This window comes from Gossypium raimondii, chromosome 9 (genome assembly GCF_025698545.1).
Source record: "Gossypium raimondii isolate GPD5lz chromosome 9, ASM2569854v1, whole genome shotgun sequence".
Lineage (NCBI taxonomy): Eukaryota > Viridiplantae > Streptophyta > Magnoliopsida > Malvales > Malvaceae > Gossypium > Gossypium raimondii.
Window position 1 is genome coordinate 9623165 of NC_068573.1, and position 18036 is coordinate 9641200.

The following is an 18036-nucleotide window of genomic DNA, read 5'->3' on the forward strand; positions in this document are numbered from 1 at the left end:
ACATCCAAGAAGTCGAGGAAATTAGAAATGATGCATATAAAAATGCTCGAGTTTATAAAGAAAAGATGAAGGCGTTTCATGATAAGTTAATCACTAGGAAGCAATTTTCAATAGGACAAAAAGTTCTCCTATACGACTCCACCTTAAAAATTTTCACTAGTAAGCTTCGATCCAAATGGATAGGTCCATTTACTATTACTAATTTATTCTCGAATGGTGCAGTGGAAATTCAAAACGAAGAAACCCAGAAGTGCTTTAAGGTGAATGGTCAACGATTGAAACCCTTTTACGAAAATCTTCAAACGCACACAGTTGAGGAGATTGTTCTCGAGGAGCCCAGAATTTGAATAACAGGTCGTCGAGCTAACGACGTTAAACAAAGCGCTATTGGGAGGCAACCCAATTTTTTTTCCTTTATACAAATAAAATTTTTATAAGGTAAAACGGAAAGTGAAAATGCATGTCGAGGATCGGTTCTGTCTAAGGAAAGACTTGGTACTTAAGAATGTCCATTGTGACTCACCTCTCTTTCTTGAGAACTTACCTGGTGCATTTATCACGGCCATTTTGCTAAATCCCATAATCTTGGTTTTTAATAATTTAAGCATAGCATCAGCTAAGCTATAAATTCGAGAAATAAAAATTACATTTTATTTTATTTTTATTTTTATTTTTATTCCTTCTATTTTATTTTATTTTGCAGGTAGACCTTCTAAGATAAAGTTGAAGCCCCCTACATTTGTTGAAACTTGATTAACCCGAATTGAGGAAGGACTCGAGTCTTTACGCACCTTAGTAACAGATGTTCTCACACACCTACAAGGCCACCCTCCACGACATTGAGATACATGGGGAGTTTCTTTTTCCTTTCCCTACTTAATTTTACTTTTTATCTTTTAATTAATTCAAATTACATTGGGACAATGTAAAATAAGTAGGGGGAGGGGAACATAAATTGATTCTAATTTGCTTATCTGTTGTCGCTTTTTGCATGTTTCTCGTGGAAGGTAAATAATTTCCTTGATAAATTGGGATGGTCCACTCATGGTTTGACATACTTAGCTATTTAGATCTTTATGTATAAACTTTTTAATACTTTTTTAAAAAAAAAAGAATAAATAATAATAATAATACTCCTCTGATACCAATGTTATGAGTGAAAATTAGGGTTGTACACCGGACCGAGTAACCAGAATGTGGTGCTAGGGTTGTCATCACATCTCGCGTAAAAAGGTCCGTATGGCTGTCCAATTTCTCTGCACTCACTCCACTAGCAAGCTATCATGAGTAGGGCGAAATAACCCGCTTAGAGACATCCGAATCGAGTAACTGAAACATGGTGTTTGGATTGTCATCATGTCTCGCGTCAAAAAATTTGAAAATGTCCTAAGTACAAAAATAAATAAAAATGAGGGGCACTCTTCCTTATTTCTTAGGCTAGGTTAATACGTAAGGACTAAATTGTTGAATTGTGCAATTCATGGGGTCAAATCCTATTATGGAGGAAATTTTTCCTTTTGCGGATACATACAAAATGCTCGAGGACTAGCATGAACTAAGTAAGGGGGATTTGATTAAATGCTAAAAATACATATTTTATGTAATTTAATTGGTCAATTTATGAGAATGCACTATTGATTTTTCCATGTTTATATTGAATTTTATACAGGGGTGCAATTTGGGACTAAATAGAAGAAAAGGAAACAATTGGGCTAGATTGAATGAATGAGCAAAGAAGGCGGGCCAAAACGGAATTTTTCCAATATATAATTAGCTGAAATTTTATTTTGACTTAGTGAGAGATTATGTAGGGATTTTGATATCATGAGAATATTTTGTTTCCTTGATTTTCTATGGCTAATGGCCTTTAATTTGACAAATTTGTTCAAAGCCACTAGTATAAATAGGGGGATACTATGTTCATTTAATCATCAAGTTTTTTATCAAGCTTTCATCTTTTGAACACAATCTTTCTTTCCTTCTTGCAAAATTTATTTGCTATCATTAGTTATTAATATTTTCCCATTTATTAATTTCCAGCCTGGGAAATATAACACTAGCAGCCAAACCTTGCGTCACCCACACCCACCCACCTACATTTCTTTTTCATTTATCCAACCCTCTCCAAATATGTCCAACTCCAACATGCCTCAAACCTTAGTCAACTGAATCCATTTCAGCTTTAGGTTGGTGTTAGCCTCGTCAAGACCCGTGAGTTACGAACCCGAACAATTCAATTCTTAATTTTCAATATTTATTACTTCTCCGGATTAAGAGTATGACTTCATCAACTCACAAAGTCAAATCAACACTAAGTAAAAAAAAACGTCGTTTGAGTTAGTGTGGTTAGACGTACAGTTGGAATTCTGAAATGATCGATTGTCTAATCGGTTTTCCGTGAACACATTGGCGTGCCAAGTGGGGATTGCTGTTTGGTTCCGTCAAGGGAAGTAGTAACCGGATTTAAATGTCCCATGTGGTTGAGGGAATTGGTTCGAGTTAGACTCTTCTAGAACGCAAAGCTACCGGAGTTCTAAATCACAAACATTTCGTAGGTTGTTCGATCGGCAAGGGTTAGTTAGTGGACGTTCCGTAACTAATTTACACAAGGAAGAGTTGGTGTCCAAGGCGTTCTTGGTAGCTATAACTAGCTTATTGGAAAAGAGGAGTTCATCTAATTTCGAGGATCGGTTCAAAGACGAGAAAAAACCCGTGCCTAAAGCTAAGCTAAGCTAAGTTTAATTGATTTTTTTTCAGATTTACCTTGCTGTTTTTATTATTTAATTATTTTTAGCATTTACTTTTTAGGTATATTTTCCCCTGTTTATTTCAGGTTTCAAATTTTATCCCCCCAAATTTCTTGGGCACGACAACTGCCCAAACATAAATCTGGTCGAGAAAGAGAAACAATTTTTAGTAAATCCAGTCTCTGAGGGATCGACCCTACTCCCTATACTGCTCAAGTTTGCAAATTAGATGTAGGATTATATTGGTGGAATCGACAACCATAAGTTAGTTGATAAAAAAGGGAAGTTTGATTAAACATACATATTTTAATCACAATTTAAACTAATGGAATTAATCGTCATCATCCACTAATTTATGTTAACTAAAATGGTAACTTTTTAATTTAGACTCTTTATAAGTTATAAAATTTTAAATTATTAATAGCAAAATTATATTTTAACCCCCAAAAATGATAAAAATTTAATTTAATCTTTTAAAATTATAAAAACATTAACTATTAAAATAATAAAATTACATTTTTACTATCATAAAATATATAATTTAATTTCGGCCTAAAAAATTTTCTAACTCGACTGCTAAAGAGCAGTCACATCATCAATCCAATTATATATTTGTTTAATACACTAGAATGATGATAAAAAAAATAAACCTCAAAATTGCACGAAAATATGGATTTTAGTGGATAAACAACATGGATGTCGGCAAAATGCAACTTGTCAATAAACAACATGGATGTCGGCAAAATGCAACTTGTCAATAAACAACATGGATGTCGGCAAAATGCAACTTGTCAAGCTAGCCGCAAATTTTAGTTAAAATGGGCCACAAATCCTTAGAAATTATAAATTTAATCTTTATACTTTTATTTTATAGAATTTAGTTTTTCTATTTTTTATATTTCAAATTTTAATTTTTAAATTTAAGTTAATTACAATTTTTTTTAATTGCATGTACCGAGTGAGTTTTTCTTAAATCTAGGTTACTTTGAATTGAGGTCATTTTAGGTTTTGATTTGAGAGTTGGATTTTTCAAGTTGGGTTCATTTTTAGTTATTCTGTAACGACTCAAAAGTCAATGGTATTGAAAACAGCGGTTTTCAAATCTCATTATTTATTTTTTAATTTGTAAATATTAAATATAATATTTACGAGATTAGTATAAAATTTAATTAAAGTTTAGTCCCTTGATTTTGTCACATGAGTAGTTAATTAAGGTTAAGGATTAAATTATAAAAATAATAAAAGTTAATTACTATTGATTTTAATTAACTTAAAGACCTATTGAGCAATTAGCCCAATTGTAAATAGTCAATCGTGAATGATCTTGAATCCACTAAACTTTGGCTAATCATGCTTAAGCTTTATTAATTAATGATTAATTAAATTAAATTTGATTAACTAATTAATAACTAAAGTATATCAGACGAAAGTAAAAGAAAAACAAAACATTTTATTCTCTCATCTTCTTCAACCGAAACAAAGAAAAGAAATAGAGTTTGGGGAGCTTAAACTTTCGGCACAAAATTGGTAAGTTGAATTAATTTTTCTCATAATTTTTATATTTTGAGGTCATAAGAGTTTAATTTAGTTAGTCCATGTAACCAATTTGTAAAATTGTTAAAGTTTCTAAAATTTTTTATTGATGAATGCTTGAAGAAATTGGTATTAATTGGTAAGATTTTAAGCTTAGATATGAAAAGGGATTAAGATGTAAAGTAAAAATTGTTAGTTTTGAACATAGGGACTAAAGTAAAAATATTTCAAAATTTTTATGAAATTTCTATAATTATGGATAGTAGAGGGTCTTAGAAGGATGTAATTCAGATCGATTTCAAAATCGAAACTTAAATTTGAAAGATATTGAAATTTCGGTTTTAGAGACAAAATTGAATAAAATGTAAAATTTTAGGAACATTCAAAAATGAAATTGAACTTATACATACTTATAATAGGATGAAATAAGAGGTTTGAAATTGATAAATTTAATTGAATAATTGTATAGATCAAAAGTGGACCAAATAAAAATAAACGGGTAGAAGACAAATTGGTTGAATAATCCTTGAAGTTTAAACTTGTTTGTTGATTTAACCGGTAAGTTCATATTTTATATTTGTATTTAGATTTTATATATTTGAATTACGAATTTTGTATATTTAATAGTAATTTGAATTGTTTGCAATTTGGTACAACAGGTTAGATATGAACTAAATCGTAAAGAAATAATAAATTAATTAATAAATTGAATATGATGATTGAAATTTGAGATATTTAATGAATTTATAGTTGATTATGAATGATCAAATCATATTGGTATGGATTTAATTGATTATCGAGATAGAGGACTAAATTGAATAAAATTGAAAAGAGTACAATTTGGTGAAATTGTGAAATTGGCTTGGAATTGAGATGAATCATGCTATATTATGTATTAAATGATATTTTGATTGATAAATTGATGACGAATTTGGCTTGCTAAAGTATAAATTGAATTGAATAATGAAATTGAAAATTGGTTACCCTATTAGTTGTTTGGACTATGTTGGATGTGGTTGACATGTCATAGGGTCAAAGAGTATTGTTGGTAGCCATCATTGTCGGGCAACCTGGGATGGTAGTTTTTATATATTGATTCATTGTTGTCGAGCAATTTTGGGTGATAGATTAATTGAGATGAGACAACCATTATTGTCGGGTAATCTGGAATGGTATTATGCATCGTTATAGCGTCATTGTTGTTGGGCAACCTGGGGCGATGGATCCGTGTATTCGTATCGAGCCTGTGTCAGGTTAATAGGGTTAAAAATACTAGAATGAGTTAATAGTAATAAAATTAAATGTGATAGAAATATAGAATGTGATACCATTTAATTTGAGTTGAAAATGATCCATAGGGGTCAAATATGTATGAAAGAGCTATCAGGCTCGGAAATGACTGACATGTTAGAAAAAATGATACTTGTGAACTTATTATGATAATAAATAGTGAATTTATGACATTATTCATGAATGGATGTGGAAATAGACTAATTTCCAATAAATGAGATTGTTCTATGTTTGAATTACTATATGATATGGTTACATGTTGATCTCACCTTGTTGATATGTGGTTTCCATGTTTAGGCAAGCTTGTCAAGCTAGCAACTTACAGTATTAAATGGTAAATTGAGGTAAGTTGTTGTTTAATGCCTATGAACATACTAAGCATTTAATATGCTTACCCCGTTGTTTTTCTCTTTCCCTATAGATTACCAACTTGCATAACATGTCAAGCGTATTGTCGATAAGCTCACACTATCCTATTATAGACTCGATAGTCTTTTGATCATTTTTGAGTTCGATTATGTGGCATGCACATAGGTGTTGTCATGTTGACTTAAAATTGTAATTGGATGAACTTTGGTTAATACTTGATCTTGTGAAAGTGAATGCCAATTTGTTTATGTAATTTTGGTAATATGTTGTGTGGTGTGAATGATATTTATAATTTCATAATTCCAAATGAAATGGTATGGAAAAATGATGATATGGAATGGTTTAAAAGCATATTAATATAAGTTGAGTTTGGATAGGTTGAATTTGTATATTTTGATGCCAAATCGAGGTATATTGGATTGGTTGATTTGGAAATGGTTATATGCAATGTTGAATTTAAATGTTTTTATGGAAAATGAAATGGTATAAATGAATGTGTTTTGGCATGTTTAAAGAAGCTTGAGTAGGTAAATGATTGACAATTGTTAAACGGTTAAGTTGAATGTCATAATATTGGAATGTTATGTTTAATTGGTTGAATTGATAGCATATGTTTATACACATATTAGTATGTGTTTGAAATGTTTTTGGTGTAGGAAAGATTGTGAAAATATGCACCAAATGGTAAGTTTGATAAGTGGACTTGAAATAGGTACCAAATGGCCTAATTTGCACCAAAATAGAGTCCACATCGTGACATCGGGAAATGGTCGTCGCGACAAGCTCTAGACTTCAGACCATGGCATGACAAGGAACCTGTCATCAGAATGAGGCCAAGTCAGTATGTCATGTCACGATAAGGATCTCCTTCACGTTGCGACGTTGTTCTGAAATTTTGAAAATTTTACAAATTGATCCTTGTTTTGTTTGTATACATTAAGTTGTAAATTGAATGTTAAATGTTTGTAGTTGCTCCGACAACGAATGTCAAATAAATTATTTAATCGATTTAAGTTTATTATAAAATTATTAATTATTATAAATAATATTATAAAGTAAATATAATAAATTATTATTAACAATAGTTAAAAGAAAAACATTTATTTTATTTTTTAAATTTACTTAATTTAATTTCGTTACTTTGGATATGATTTTATGAAAATAAAATTACAAAATCTTGAATCGAAAACTACTCTTAACTTTTCTTAAGAAAATGTTTATTTTTTAAATGCTTTATCCCAATGTTTTAAATTTTTTCCTTAATACTTAGCGAGATCTTTATAAGATGTTAATGGCATATAAGCGGGGTGAGTAAAATTGATTTGACTCAAAAATTGAAAAATATTCTAATTTTCAATTATTTGAATTGAATTAATTGAGTTAATCGAATTAACTCGAATTTTTTATCAATTTCAAGTTCAAATTAAGTTAAATTGTTGAACTTGAATAGCTTGAATAATTGAATAAACCAAATATCAAACCCTTTTACTTTCCTCAAAAATTGTACTTCCTCTAAACCCTCAAAAAAATTCTTTTATTTTCCCTCAAAACTTTTACTTCCTCGAAATTTAATTTTTTTTCAATTTATGTCAAATATTTATATTATTGAATTAAATTTTATATTTTGTATTAGTTATATTATTGAATTGTTTAATCATTTTGAATCTTTACCAATTCATGTTAAAATTGAATTATTGATGATGTCATAAAATATTTGTGTTAATATTTTCTATTGGTATCAATTTCACATTTATCTTTAAAATAACTTTTATTAAAAAATCACATTTTTACATTTACTATATTTCATAATTTTATAATACATGGTACCAAGAATCGAAGATAATTGAAGCAACTAAGTAAGAAAAGAAGCTAACTCATATATAAAATATTAATAAATAAATTATGAGGAGATGAAAGTTTATAACAAATTTGCACTACAGCAAAACAGGTTTTTAGCGGTGTTTGTTTGGCCCTATAGTGCCGCTTATAAGCGCCGCTAAAAAAATTTGTGGCGTTTTGATAAGCGCCGCAAAAAATATCGCTATAGATAACGCCGCTAAATTTTCCACATAAACGCCGCTATAGAACATGACCTTTAGCCGCGCTTTTCCCACAAACGTCGCTAAAGAACATGTCATTTAGCGGCGCTTTTCCACAAACCCCACCATAGAGCATGACCTTTAGGAGCGCTTTTCCACAAGCGCTATTATAGAGCATGACCTTTAGTGGTGCTTTTCCCACAAACGCTGCCAAAGAACATGACTTTAGCGGTGCTTTCCCACAAACGCCGCTAAAGAACATGACCTTTAGCAGTGCTTTTAGTAAAAATGCCACTAAAGGTCATGTTCTTTAGCGGCGTTTTTAGTAAAAGCGTCGCTAAAAGTCTTGTTCTTTGGCTTTGTGGAAAAACACCACTAATTTTGGTAGATTTTTACCAACCCATTTTTATTCATATAAAACCTGAATTGTCAACATAATTTCTTGTAACATCAAATCCAACCAAAAACTTCAAATTTAAATGATACTTCAAATCCAACAAAATAAATATGTATATGATCTAAATTAATAAATGAAATAACAAAATATATTATATTTAAAAGTTACATTGTTAAAATATTCTCACAATAAGAAAACAAAAGTCTAAGATGGTGGATTCTGCGACTACTGATACATCTTCATCATATTCTGAAGCTATAGCTGGAGTTTTGCTTGCTTTTGCTTCCCTCGCTGCTGCCTTCGATTTAAGTCGTAGCTGGAGTTCATCATATTTTCGTTGAGCCTTTGCTTCTTTCAATGCTGCTTTTGCTTTAAGTTGAGCAATTTACTCAACTGTGCCCTCGTGCATCTGAGCCATCTGGTCTCTTAACCTCTGAACTTCAGCTTGAGCCTGATTCCCCGAAGGCATGTATTGTTACAAGCTGGATCCAGAATATTGGGTTAGGTTACCAGAAAATCCTTGAAATCGAAGCCGACAATACCTTTCAGGACCCAAAACTTCAGTAATAATTCGGTTATTAATGTCGTCAAGATTAACAGAACTATCACTTGAAGCGATCGCTTCATACTCCGCCTTTTTATCCTTTAGTTTCTCCTAATAAATCAATCAAAGAGTTAGAAACGAAATATATAATCAAAACAAATGCACCATAACTTAACATTATTTGCATTAAAAACGACGAATTAAACCATTATAATTAAACATGATAAATATTTAAAATAATTCAAATTTTATTAAATAAATATATCATAATTTCTGCAACTTCAGTAGTCATAGGAGATCTATCTTTCTTTCTATGTGTAATGTCAAAAAGTTGAAGGCGTCCAACTTTTTAACCAGATGACAGTTCCTACAATATAGTAGGAAAGATATTAGTTAGTAGAAAGTAATTATTATTTGACACAATTAATAAATTCAAAATACCTCGTCATCAGCTACACAAGCAAAACTTTTCGACTCAGCTGTGTGTGTGAATTTTTGTTTTTGCCTACTTTTAGTTCCAACTCGCTCATGATCCTACATTATGAAATTATTATTACGTATATAGTAAATACTATAAACTGGAATAATTATAAGAGTTTGGAAGTACGTAATACCTCTCATTTCTTTGAATTCCAAAATCTAACTGCATCTTTCCGTTGGTACCTCAGCATTCTCGGTGAGATATTTCACAATTTCCCTTCGAGGCTTATATTTTTCTTAAAATATTCATTCTTTAAAGCACTTTTATGGTCTCTTCATTTTTTTCCTAATACCTTCTTCACATAATTATCCGAGACCTGTAAAGCAAACCTCTTCTGAAAATAACACAAGTTTAGAAATAAAATATAAATGAAACTTAAACCAAAGTATTATAAATTACATTCACGTTATTACCTTAATATTATGGAGAGCTTGATTTTTGTTACTATCAGGCATATGATGCCATGACTCGTAGTTGATAGGCAACAAATTGGCATTTCGTGCTATAATGCCCAAGTATCCTTCTAAAAGTCGAGCTTCTGATCCAATAGGTTGACCATGACTGTTTCTAGCTACTTTGACACGCTCGACAGAATTTAACTCGTATAAATCTTTTAATAGTGTACGTCCTCGAGTTTTGCGGCTCCCACCACTTTCAGCTAAAAAAATGATATATTATAATATAAGAATTTGAAACAAAAATCAATAATAAAAGTCAACATGCATGTAAATTAAAGTTAACATTACTTTGAATTTCTGCAGGTTTGTCAGCTGTATTCGAAACATTTGAAGATCCAATAGTAATCTGTCGTTCACCATTTGTTTCTTCCTAATTTGGAGGATTTTGAATAATACTTAGATCTCGCAATCTTCTTCTAAGCATTTTATCTGCAATACACATAAAATAGTTGAAATATTAGTACCTAATTACAACAATAATAGTACATATAAAATAGTTGAAATATTTAACAAGATCAAGATTTAAATTAGGAATATATCATTTCAGTCCTTCCCTCGGCGGTTAGCCTCAACTAAAATATAAATTAAATCAGTTGGACCAATTGAACTAAATTATTCAATTAAAACATAATTGAATGTTAAATCTGATTTTCATATTAAATAAGTCTAAAAAGTAGTAATTAGTTCCTTTAGAAAGTAGTAATTAGCTAATAAATATGTGTATTTCCTATCTTCGGTATGCACAAAATTAGACAGACCACCAATTTTTAATTTAATCAATTAACCAATATTATTTTTTTCTTATATAAATATAACTATTTTTAAAATTAATAAAATATTATCTATATTTAAAATCGATAAAATTTTATTAATAATATATTAAATGCAAGAAACCTGTTTTGAAATAATAAATAATCTTTAAGGATCTTAAGTCTTAACCATTTCTTTCAGACCCAAAGACTTTTGGTCCTCAATTCTTCCAACTGATCTTTTTCATTGATTTTTATAATAGAGCATGTCAGGTTTGATTAAGGGGTAAGCGACGTCACTTGTTTACTGACTAATTGACCATAAACACGTTAAACCAATTCGAAAGTTTCAAAATGTATCTGCTACATAGAACTAAAATTAACCAATTCGAAACTAGTAGTAAACAAAATTGATAAAATAAAATTCACAACTTATACAAAATTAATAACAAAATTTTAAATGAACTTATAAACAATGATTTCAGCTCAATTCAGGGCTCTAAAATATCAACAATTCTTAAATGAATACAGCACTAAAACAATTAGCATTGGTTACAACATTTTGCTCTTCCCCAAACATTTCAAGTACCCCGTCTATATATGGATTTCTAACACACAAATGTAATTAATTAACATAAAATTGTCTGGTTTTTTTTTTTTTTTTTTTGTAAACACAAACTGAGAGATGTTTGAATAGGAATCTATGAATGAATGAAACCTTGAAAGAAAAAGTCAGCCCAGAAGTTGACCAATTCTGGTTACCTATTTTGCATTATTGTGGGTAAAGAATGGACTGGCAATGCATATTTAGGATGCTTGAAATTTTGTCTTTGGCCAATGTTGCATAGAATGCTTTGAATCTGTGACATGCATGTTCAACTAGGCTTAACAGCTTTTTGACAAGAAGAAGCTTTTTATAAGAAGCTCATACTGATATAGAAAGTTTGCACTGCATTTGCATGCCATTTTGGTTACACTTGGCTTTTCATATTTGTTTCAAAAGAAAAAAGCCGAATTTGGGTAGGTTACACTGAATATATAGATACATTGATCTGAGGTTAAAATACTTGTAACTCTCACAGTTCCTGCTTACTGCTTATCAATTCTAAACCTTCTATTGGCCATTTTCTAATTTTGGCAAAAAAAATAAATAATAAAAATTAATGATTTTTTTTTCTAAAATAACTTAAAAGGGTAACTATATAAATAGTAATTCAAATACACTACACCAAACCAGGCTTTTAGCGGCGTTTTTAGTGGCATTTGGACAAAAAACGCCACTAAAAATCAAGCATTAGCGGCGCTTTTATAGAAACGCCGCTAAAGGTCGAGCATTAGTGGCGCTTTCTGGAAAACGCCGCTAAAAATAATATTAGCGGCGTTTTTCGAAAAGCGCCGCAAAAAGCCTAAGCCCAACCGTTTTCTAAGTTTTGGGGCCTTTAGCGGCGTTTTAGAACAAGCGCCGCTAATGCTGGGGCCTTTAGAGGCGTTTTTGAGGAAGCGCCGCTAATGCTGGGGCCTTTAGCGGCGTTTTTTACGAAGCGCCGCTAATGCTCGGCCTTTAGCGGCGTTTTTGAAAAAGCGCCGCTAATAATAATAAAATCTAAAACCATTTCAATTATCTCATTCTTTGATATATTCTCAAGTAATGTTTCAATTATATTTTTTTTATTATAAGTCGAAAAAATTGATATTTCGTTGTATTTATTATATATGATAACAAATTTACATTTAAATGATAACAAATTATATTTTTTAATACAAAATGTTTTTATTAAAGAGAAGTCCTAACTCCTAACTATTTATTATTATCTTTCAATCACAGTTTATTTAAACTACTTTACTAGAAAAATATATTAAATTATGAGTAAAATAAAATATCATAAAACTTAAATTGTTGTGTTGTAAAGAATAAAAAATAGAATAATTTTTTAAGAATAATAAATTTTGATAGTTCGATTAAATAATTCAAATAAGGTAATATAAAACACCAAATATCGTGATAAATAATATTATATATTGATAATTTTATTACCAAAAATAATTTTATATTTAGTTAATCAAACATGAACACAACAATGACCTAATAGTACCTACTCAAGAGTAAGAACTGAAAATGAATGAAAAGGGACAAATGAGGTTGTTACTTGGTCTAATACCCACTAGAAATAATGAATAGGGTTTAGGGTCTAGATTAATTAGTGCGTTTTAATTTATATATTAAATAAGGTTTAGGGGTTAGGGGTTAGAGGTTAGGGGCTGAGGGTTATGGGTTTAGGGTTCAGGGTTTAGGATTTAAGGGTTAATGGTCGGGTTAGAGTATAGTATTTGATTTAATTTCTGTTTTTTAAATTATATATTAAATAATAAGGATTAGTAGTTAGTGGTTAGTGGTTAATTGGGTAATTAGGGTTATGAGTTTGGGATTAGAGGTTTAGAGTTAGAGATTTAGGGTTTAAAGATTTGAGGTCGAGTTAGGGTTTAAGGTTTAGGGTAATTAGTATTTTTTAATTTACATATTAAATAAGTTTTTATATAAGTGTAAAAGATATAAAAAAATTGTAAACATGGTTAATTTTTATATAAGTTTTTATACTAATTGAATATAAAAAATTGAGATTTGGCGGCGTTTATAGCAAAAAACGCCGCTAATATACATTCGAATTTTTAAAAACGGTGCCGTTTCATTAGAATAATTGAATTTTATAGTGGCGTTTAAGCCAAAAATTGCCGCAAATTTATGTTCTAAATTTTCTATACGGCGTCATTTAATTTGAGGAATAAAAATTTTATACCGGCGTTTTTCCATATGATTTTAAATATGTCAAAACGATGTCGTTTTTGTAAAGAATGAAATATTTTTGTGGCGTTTTACTGAAAGCGCCGCAAGTATAAAGAGCATTTTATCAATGCGGTGCCTTTTATGTCCTGGATTGAAATATTTTAGTGACGTTTTGTAAGAAAACGCCGCAAATACTTATTAAATTTTGCCAATGTCCAATTTAAGGTTTAGGGGTTAGGGGTTTAAGAATTAAATGTTAGGGGTTAAGAGTTAGGAATTTAAGGTTTAGAGATTTAGGGGTCAGGTTAGGGTGTTGGGTTTAGATTAATTATTTTTTTAATTTATATTTTAAATATATTCTTATATAATTATAAAAGAGATAATAATAAATTAAATATATTAAAATTATGAGTATAGTTTAAATTATTTAAGAAATATATAATAGATAGACTTTATATGTATTGGCATGTGGATTTAAAAATATATTGAAATTTTCAGCAGAGCAAAACGGCGTCGTTTTATACAAAATAAAATAATTTTTTGTGGCGTTTTTAAAAGAAACACCGCCCACTCACAAAATATAATTTTTGACTACCCGCTCATTACTCCCTCTTTTTCTCATATCCATCGAGCGCCCTAAATGCCCCAAATAAAAGTTTGTACTTAATTGTTTTTCTCTTTCAATCTCAAAATTTGCCCCCAAATTTCCCATTTTCCCTTTCAATCAGATCTTTCTGAATAAGAAGAAGAAAAATCAGTACTTTCTTTCCATTGAAGAACTGGAAATGAAACAGGATTTCAAGGGAAAATGTCAAGAGAAAAACTAAGAAGAGCCGCACTTCCTCCTGTTCAAGAGGTGTTCTTATTTATTTCTATTGCTTTCAGTATATATTTCTTTGATTATTTCTGTTGATAATAGTTGTAGGAGTTTGAGTGGTGATTCTTTACAAGGTGTGGAGTTGCTGGTGCTACGGCGGAGGGGGAGAATGGAGTGACAGTTGTTGAGATGAGTGCTGGAAAGCGGAGACGGGGAAGACCGTCGAGGAATCAAGTGAGAACCACGTCGTCATCGGCGCCGCCGCCACCGCCTCAAAGGAAGGATGAGGATGATGAAGAAGATGTTTGTTTTATATGCTTCGATGGCGGTAGTCTCGTGCTTTGTGATCGACGGTGAGTTTGGAAATTTTTTAACATTCACAATGGAATGCTAAAACTTACAGAAGGTGGCACTTCTTGAGGTAAAACAAAATGATAACAGTGCTTTTTTAATGAAAGCTTGTCCTTCTGGCTGGGCTAAATATGAAGTGAAAAATCTCTTAAAATTAACCTGATATATCAGGTTGAATGCACATCTTTAAATCAAGAATTGCAAGACATGGAAGCTCGTTTTCGTCGTGGACAAAAGAAGTCCCCAGAAGAAGCAAATCAAATGCTTCAGGTAAATATGATGAGGATGTAACTTTCTGAACTCTGTCTTGCGAATTATATTTTTTGGTCTATTTCCATCTAGCCAGTCTAGAAAATAAAATGCATCTTACCTATTTGATTTCAGTACCTCAAGTAATCTACTGGAATGTGGGTTTCTATATCATTAAGAACATTCTGAAGTCAACAGTTCAAAATGTAATTAATATCTAGTTATAGGCACAATCTGTGGCCATTAGCTGTTCCACCAACTGTAATTAATGTAAGAGGCAATGGCTTAAAGATGGTGATGTTAGATGCAGGCATGGCAGGAGGAAGTGAAGCATGCACGCCAAGGTCAAAGAGATGCTGAGAGAAAGCTCTCTTCATTAGAGGCAAGTATTATCATTGTACATTTATATCAAGATTATTTTGTTTTCTTTTGCTGGCTGATTTGTGGATTTATTTTCTCTGATCTATTTGTCTGGCTGCAGGCTGAAGTGCAGAAAATGAGGGTTGAAATGGCTGCCATGAAGAGGGACGCTGAGCATTATTCACGCCAGGTAACTGTTAAGATTGATTCACCTTTTAATTAGAAGTGTGGTTGTCAATTGTATTGATGATGTATAAACTGAAAGCGCTTATTATAGTGACTGTTGAACTTAGTGAAGCCTTGAATTTCATTGCTTATTTGATTTATGTAGTTGTATATCAACTATCAAGTTATATGGCACTGATTTACTGTTGTTGATATCTTATTTCTTAAATTTTCCATCTCATCTGAAACTGTGATGAAATTCAGTTCATCAGTTGCTTTCCATATGCTAGTTTATAAAGTATATTTCAAACCAGGCATTATTTTATTTTCTAACCCTCATTTTTTAGCATACTTTTCTTAACATGGAAGAATAAGCTATGATTTTGACCTTGGTGTTGATGGAAGTCGCATTATTTAACACCAAAACCCATATTTTACGGGTTTTTCAAAGAAGAAAAATGCTGAGAATAGATGGTCTCTGCAAAAAGATGGGCTACAAGGACGCCAAGTTACTGATGCTTTACGGGTATTAGATTTATCCTTTTTCATCTGTTTCTTGTGTGTTCCTAGCTTTCATTGTAAAATGGGATAGCTAAATTATATGGTTTCTGCGTGCTCCAAATTCCTGAAAAAAGGTTGAGAACATTGGCAAGTAAATTTTTAGAGAAAGTTCTATGAAGTTTTTTATGGATTCTGTGGCGCAGACCCATATTTTTTATTTTGGCATATCATGTAATTGTTGTACAAGTAAAAAGTAGACTGAATCAGTTTACTATGAAGTTTTTAGAGAAAGGTCTATGAAGTTTTAAAAATATATATACATTTGTTTCAATTTATTCTGTTGAGTTTACTTGAAAATTTGTGGAATTATGTATTACTTGCTTTATTTTTTTAATAGCTTATACTGTTAGTGAATTAGATAGATTTACTCCCTGTTATACCTATATCTAAGTTGAAATTATATATATGCCTTTGCATTCCAAATATGAAAAATTGGAAATTAGGCATAGCCTATTGAAATTGGTGTTTTGATATGAATGTGTTATGCTTCTGTTTGTGCAAATCTGCATCGTACCATGGTAGGATATTCAACATTTGAGTTTGTGTTGAACAAATAAGCAATGGAAGTGCTTTGTAGGATTATCAAAGGAATTCTCACCAATAAGGTTTGTTTTACATGATTTTTTTATGTGCAATTGTTTTTACTATCAAATTCTTGCTCATATTTTAGTTTAATAGATTTTCATTTTTGAGATGGTTATAATGGGGGTTTTATTCTACCAATCAGTTGGTGGGTCTTTTTTTTGTCCTTTTTCATTTTCTACTTTTTTTTCTGGTTTTGTAATGGTGAATGCAGTATGGTTGATGGTTTTGTAGGGGAAGAAGTTCTATTAATAGGTATTTACAATGGAAGAGTGGTAAGGTTTGGAGCAAGTTATTTTCAGCTGGGGATGATTCTTGTAATTCTTGTTCTGAATTGGAGGTAATTTGCAATAGCTAATTTTATTATGTTCCTTAAAATTTCCAGAATCCAAATTATTATGAGGGGAAATTGTTAATTTTACTAAGAGAGCAAGGGTTTTTATTATGAATTTATGATATATTTGTTTAGGTTTGTTGAAAAGAGTTTTAGATTCTGAAATCATGTTGTTATACCAGGATGGTAAGTCCCATGAAAAGAGTTTTAGATTCTAAAATCATGTTGTTATACCAGCAAAGAAGCATCGGCATAACAATAGACTTTTAAGGGGAGACATATGAAAACATGAAACAATTGTTTACTCGTTCAGAATTAACGGTTTTGCTAATGAATGACATGCCGTTATCATGATATACATGTTTTGATTTTCTTTTTTTTCTTACCGGTAACAGCCAGCTTTATGCAGGATTTATATCTCATTCTCATGCAACATGCTACCACTTGGGTGATACAGGTTAAAAAGTTGTAGCAGCAGTTGCAGAAAGAGACCGATTTGCACTTAGCTCTAGCAAGATAAGGTCAGTTTCCTTCTATGGGATTTCTATTCTTTTTTTATGTTCTTTTCTCAATTTCTGAAACTTGGATTTCAGGCCCAGGAGCTTTTAGATAGCATAGCTGTTCTCGAGATTACCGTAGCAAAGTTACAGCAAGCATTACACCAAGGACCGTGTTAATTTTGTTGGCTGGAAGGTTTATGGGGAAGAGAGTTGTTTTCTTGAAGCAACTTACGTCTGGGCTCCTTTTGGTCACCGGTGGGCATTACATATTTTACTGCTATCCTTGTTTCGTCATTGATTTGCTTACTTCTTGAAAATATTGGATGTATGATATATGTTATTCAATTGCGAGCTGGATATATGAACATGTTTGTTAAAACCCTTGTTATTGATTTCTGCAGTATTACTTCCATAGTTTCTCACTTGGATTATTTTCTAGAAGCATTATGCTACTTTTATCTTATAGATAAGATTTGATGGTAGCAAAACAATTTAACATTTAATATGCCCGAGATTGAGTGATGCTATCTTGAAATTCAATGCTTCAGAAAAGGATAAACGTGGTGAAAAATATCGATTCACTATAAAATTGATTTGATTAAAAGTATATTAATTTAAATAATATTTTTTATTTATCCTTAAAAGTATATTTAAAGTTTAAATTAAAAAATAAAACATAATATAATATTTATCATAAAAAAATATTATTTGATTAAAATAATTTTTTA

The 18036-nt window shown here is 30.8% G+C and overlaps 2 long non-coding RNA genes and 1 other non-coding gene across 10 annotated transcripts; all 3 read left to right on the plus strand.

The window, feature by feature from the left end:
- The first annotated feature begins 4076 nt into the window (after nt 1-4076).
- On the plus strand, nt 4077-6965 carry LOC128032739 (uncharacterized). Its single transcript, XR_008189034.1, has 2 exons — nt 4077-5914; nt 6652-6965. It is a non-coding gene; the product is annotated as an uncharacterized LOC128032739 (long non-coding RNA).
- A 7004-nt stretch (nt 6966-13969) lies between these two features.
- On the plus strand, nt 13970-15193 carry LOC128032508 (uncharacterized). Of its 3 annotated transcripts, none has more exons than XR_008188772.1 (3): nt 13970-14627; nt 14729-14827; nt 15111-15193. It is a non-coding gene; the product is annotated as an uncharacterized LOC128032508 (long non-coding RNA). The 3 variants fall into 3 exon arrangements; XR_008188774.1 differs by having other exon boundaries at nt 15117-15193; XR_008188773.1 differs by having other exon boundaries at nt 13971-14559.
- Nucleotides 15194-15282: 89 nt separating this feature from the next.
- LOC105798377 (uncharacterized) lies at nt 15283-17730 on the plus strand. Of its 6 annotated transcripts, none has more exons than XR_008188768.1 (4): nt 15283-15356; nt 15679-16814; nt 17266-17329; nt 17402-17730. It is a non-coding gene; the product is annotated as an uncharacterized LOC105798377 (transcript). The 6 variants fall into 6 exon arrangements; XR_008188770.1 differs by having other exon boundaries at nt 15286-15356; nt 15701-16814; XR_008188771.1 differs by having other exon boundaries at nt 15292-16497; nt 16709-16814.
- Nucleotides 17731-18036: the final 306 nt, after the last annotated feature.